This window comes from Citrus clementina, unplaced genomic scaffold (assembly GCF_000493195.1).
Source record: "Citrus clementina cultivar Clemenules unplaced genomic scaffold, Citrus_clementina_v1.0 scaffold_4, whole genome shotgun sequence".
Lineage (NCBI taxonomy): Eukaryota > Viridiplantae > Streptophyta > Magnoliopsida > Sapindales > Rutaceae > Citrus > Citrus x clementina.
Window position 1 is genome coordinate 6,280,358 of NW_006262274.1, and position 6,079 is coordinate 6,286,436.

Below are 6,079 nucleotides of genomic sequence, written 5' to 3' on the forward strand. Positions count from 1 at the left end.
TCCATTTAATTGAGTGGTTTTTTTTTCCTTTTCATTTTTTTTTTAATGTTAATGTCACAAAATCCATGTTAACGATATATTTAGAATCGATAAATATAATAAATAAGTATGTCTATGTCTATCCTAAAATATAAAATCTTTTCAATTTTCTAACTATTTCGTTACTTGTCTATTGATAAATGTTATTTAATACATTTATATCAATTTCTTAATGCCAGTCGGCCTTATTTAATAAATTCATTTTAATTAATTGATAAAGAAATTTAAACAACATTAAAAAAAATTAAAGTCATTTTCATCGAAACTTAACATTAGAGTTTAATCTATCCTAAGTTTGTATTCATTTTTTTCAATTTAACACATATTTTAAATTCATATAGACTAAATAAAAAAACGAGTCATTTTCGTCGAGAGCTTATTAGAACCTACTAAATTGTAGTAATTTTTTATTATTTATTTTGAAACAATGCATTATCATTAGTTGTACAACATTCAATCTGATCGTGAAACTCTACATCTCACTAACTTAACTAACACATGAGAGAATGCTATCAATTTTTGTGTGGCTTACAAAACTCAAAATAAAAGCCACACACACTTTGCTTCAAACAAACTCCATATTAAAAAAAAAAACCATAATGTAGATTAATATTAATTTTATTTCTTTATTATGGGCCAGATTTTGATTTTTTTTTAATGGCCAGAGAATTACTAATTATAAAGTAATATTTATTTTATGTTCTAACCCAAAATGATTCAGAACGGTTTATTTATGTTTTTTGTGATTTGTCATAAAGAAAAGGATTCGGCCTTTGATTTATAAAACTCCCATTTTCAGGGCCCATGAAATTGGGTCAGGCCTCAAACCGATGAGGCCCAAAGATATGACAATTCTTTTTTCACGTTTCTTTATTTTTTGTTAAAAACTGTTTTACTCTTCTTTTCGATACTACAAAGAAAATGTATTGTTTATGATGAACAAAATTGTATTGTTTTATAATAATCAAGGCCATCTACTGATCCTGAAGAATAAAATTCTTTATTTCTAAAATTTTTAATTTCATATTTGTCGGTCGCTTTTATTTAATATATTCACATCAATTTCTTAACGTCAGTCAATCTTATTTAATAAATTCATTTTAATTTATTGATGAAGAAATTAAAAAAAAGACTTACCAATAAAATTGAATTTCAAGCATAGACGAATTTGAGAATATTAATTGGAGAACACTGAATTGGTTTAAACTGAACTGATGTTAAAATTATACATATTAAATCGAATTTTCTGAAATAAAGTAATATTAATTTTTAGGGGGATTGCCACTTTCCCCCCTACAATAATTAACATATACCATTTTCCCCCTGCTATTTTTATAATAGCCAAAACTCCCCTGACAACATAAGTTTATAATATTACCTTTATTTTTAACTACTCTTTTATTTACATTTATTATAAATTAAATAAATCACATGAATATAAACTAAATAAAAAATTAAGTATTAAAAATAATAAATATATGTTTTGATATGAGCAAAAAAATTAATAATAAATTTTTTTTCTTGTAATTATTTATTTTGTGAATATTTTCTTATAATAAATTTTTTTAATATTTTAAAATTAAATGTAAAAAGTATAGGCAAAATATTTTATTATTTATCTTGTAATAAATTTTTATTTTTCATTCAAGTTTTCTTATAATAATTTTTTTATCATTTTATAATAACTTTCTTATATATTTATTATAAGAAAAGTTTCACAAAATAAATAAGTACAAGAAAAAAATTATTATTAATTTTTTCTCATATAAAAATATATATTTCTTATTTTAATGTTTAATTTTTTATTTAGTTTCTATTCATGTGATTTATTTAATTTATAATAAATATAAATAAAAGACTAGTTGAAAATAAGGATAATATTATAAACTTATTCTATCAGGGGAGTTTTTGGCTATTATAAAAATAGTAGGGGAAGAAATAGTATATGTTGATTACTGTAGAGGAGAAATTGACAATCTCCCTAATTTTTATGTTAAGAGCTATGAAAGCCCGTTTGCTTATGTTTGAGCTATGAAAGCCCGTTTTGAGGGCCCATGATATTTGATCTCAGTCCGTATAGCCTCAAACCGGCAAGGCCCAAAGATAATGACAAGCTTTTTTTATTTCATTTTCGATCAAGTCAAAATATGTTTCAAATGTAACAATAGTTTTTTTTTTCATCACTTACAAATAATCTGTGTGTATGTGGAACAAAATTATATTATTACACAAGTTTTTTAACTTATATTAACTTTACATATTTGAGAATCGAGATCAAAAGGAATGACCATAAAAGAATATTAATGTTTAACAACTTAATACCAAACAGATCCTTAGTTATGTATTTCCAAAACCTGTCCAAGTTTATGATTATACATTAATCTAGAATTCTAAAGTTGTTAAAATCCAAAAAAAATATATTAAATTATATAGTTTAATAATTTTCCAAACTTAAATAAAGTTCACGATCCTAGACGAAATTAGTGTACGTTTTATCATTGTCATTAAAGGTAAAATCATAATATCTTTTTTTTAAAGTGTCATATTTTAGGTGTTAGTTGAAATATCATTTTCTCTCGCTAAAAAATAAAGAAAAATCAGCAGCCATGCTGTACCAAATAAAGATGAAAATGTAATATCATATAAAGATGAAATGAAATATCAAATTTGATTTCCAAATGCCGGGCAGCTCAATGTGCATAAAAACGACGTGTCAATATAATGCAACGAAGTTAATTGGGTGATTGGGTCTATGAAATTTAAAATATATTGAAAAAAAAAAGAAAAAGGTACAATCATCAGGCAAATGCTATGTTACAATTAATGTAACATACACACTCAACAACAACCACACAAATTGTGTGGGCCCATTATTTGTGTGGTTGTTGTTGAGTGTGTATGTTACATTAATTGTAACATAGGGGCTCCCTCAAATTGAAGGAAATAATTCAGTCGACAAATGCTGGTGAATCACGACGCAGCACATTTTTCAATTAATATCAGCCAAGTATTGTCACGGTCTGTGAATCTGATGTGGTCACAATAAATATACCGATATATGAATCAGAGAGGGACATTAGATATCGGATGCACATGTTAATAATGAACCAAACCTTCAATGAGTGAGTGTGGGTCTACTACGTATAATCTCTTTGCATCGCACCCTACATTTTGACACGTGCCTCCTTATAATAGTAATTTGAGACACGTGCTTTCGTTTTGGGTGTTAATTGGTTCAACTGATAAAATTTATTACAATAATTAGATGTTAATTTATTTAATTGATAAAACTTATTAGAATAATATAAAAAAAATTCATGGATTTGTTTTTCATGACTCATAATTTTAGTTCGAGTTAAAGATAAGACTTGTATTCAAGAGGGGAAAAAAAAGATACACTTCTAATTTTATCTCCATAAAATAAGAAAAATAAAATAAAAATCCACCTAGTGTGTCCCAGTGGGTCAAGATTATACTTCTAAATTTATAATAAAATAAATATTATATGGATAGTTATGAATGATTTTTTTTTTTTATATATAATTGGAGCTCGTGGAACATAGGTTTGCTTTAATAAATACAATGCCATACTATGAGAAACGCAAGATACCTTTTGCCAGATTTTGTGTTAAATAATCCACATGGTGATAGCTGTACACGTGCGAAGTCGTTGAGATGCCTCGGGCTGAACTTCAAAAAAATTTCATGAAATATATCACAAAAGATTCTAATGCGTTTGCCTTTATAATGTGCTATAATGAATTCAATAAAAATAATTATGTTATCATTATTACAAAAAAATTATATTGATCAGGCTGCTCTTGTTGTGGGTGTCATTTAATTGAGTTAGTAAAATTTATTGTGTTAAACATAAACTCATTTGGCACTGTGTTGAACATTAGTGTCTGAAATTTTAGATCAATTTTCCCTTTTTATGCCAAAATTATTTTAAAGAAGTGTCCAATAAAAATGCAAATTAAAATGCCTTAGGGTAAAGTAGAGCTTTTAAATTAACAACTCGTCATATGTACGTTTGAAATTGAAGTGTTAAAGAATTTAATTGATACATTGAAATATTGCGGAAGCAATCATTAATTATCAAAGTATAAATGGGTGAATTGATTAGTATAAACTAGATATTAAATCAAAAAGGAAAATATTCATCAAACGCTCTAGTTGCTGTACTTTGAAGATAAGTCAGAAGCACAACATTTTTTTTTTCTCTTTTTTCATGTAATTAGCTTTTTTAAATAATAAGAAGTGACTAACCAAAATGATTAACATAAAATGATATATCATACCCTTGATTTGAATGTGTAATCCAATTATAATATGATAATCCAATCTAATTAATTAACTACAATCCACCAGCCAATAATAAAAAAAAAATCACTAACCTTATTACCTCAATTGATCATATAAATGATTGAAGTCAAAGATATACTTCTAACCTAGTCTGTATAAAAATAAAAATAAAAAATAAAATACCCACATGAATCTCAATTAGTCAAAGATGTACTTCTTCTATTTTTCATAAAATAATAATATTCGCCTGATCGATCGTTTTGAATGATATTTTTTTGGGTTATTTATACGTATAAATATAATTTAGCTCGTGGAACATATATAATGTAACTTAATTTAATCATTTGATGAATACTGTAACATGAGATCAAGTAATTAGCTACACATGATAACGAAGCCACGTTGAGACCGGAGCAGGCATGTGCTTCGCTGCTTCAGCTCAATTTTCCAGAAATTTCAACAATGAAATTGTAGGTAAATGAAACAAGTTGTGGTTTTAAACTTTTAATATTCATTGTGTTAGATGTTTAATTTTCAGTTTGTTGGGATATGGTTCTTGGAAACAACAAAGTGGGTTGGTGAAATCACTTCTACACCAAACACGCAAGACTTTGAAAGGAAAAACAAAAAAAAAATACAAAATAAAGAGATGAGAAAATTCTTTTAAAATGTTGCTGTTCTCTCTGTTCACACTTCTGTTTTTTCTTGAAAATTTCTCAGGAAACCCATTTGCGGAGAAGGAATTTACTTTGTAATTTATCTTCAATTTGGGAGCCTAAAAGTAGGAAAATTCTCAATCATCTTCATGGATAGCTCTTTTTTAGTTTAGGTGATGACCAAGTTCAGTCTTGACTCATATTTGTGTTTTTTTGCATCAAACTTTTGACTTGTAAATATCTCTTGGATTATATGAGCTCTAAACATGCAAGTCTATTCATTTGATACCTTTCATATTGTAAAATCTTGTCAAATTTCTCAACGGTTTACTTCACCTACCAAAAAGCAAAAAAATAAAAAAATTAAAAAATAAAAACTAGTGGTGGTTGTTGGTGACCATGACTTGTCCATACGCATGTTTTTATCATTAACCCTAGCTCCGAAATCCGGTAGAGACTTTGTCAAGAAACTTTGGTTGTGTATGGGTGCAATTTTTTTTCTTTTTCATTAAGCGAATTATGGATTATTCTAATTAGTTCCAACCAAGAGTTTCATTTTCTAATATATTTCTAAGAACCAAAAGACAAAGCCATCGATTTTTAAATAAGAGATCACTTCACTTCATTGCTTGGTCGAAATCTTCAATAACTACAAAATTTCAAAACGCAAACTAATCACATTGAAGTGCTTATCTTCGTGTGTCATCATGCGCAGAATATATATAAAGAAAATGAAAAATGAAATTCTTGAAAAGGTAGCTAACTCGTTAATGAAAGGTTATAATTAATTGGGCAATACAATTCATAAATTAATTATCAACCGAACCGCAATTGACGATGATCATTAATTAGATATGGTTTCTTAGGACCCTAAGTGGTGCTTTCTTGGAACAGCCTCGAGGGAGTAATTTAACTATTTAAGGTCCATCACGTGTCTAGCTTTAATTTCTTCATCCTCTTTTGTCGGTTATTTGACAATGGTTTTTAAAATTAAACTTTATAATATGAAAAATAACAAGTTGCTTTTCTTATTAGCAAAAAAACTTTGATTTGGACAAAAAAGAAAGAAAGAATGAAAT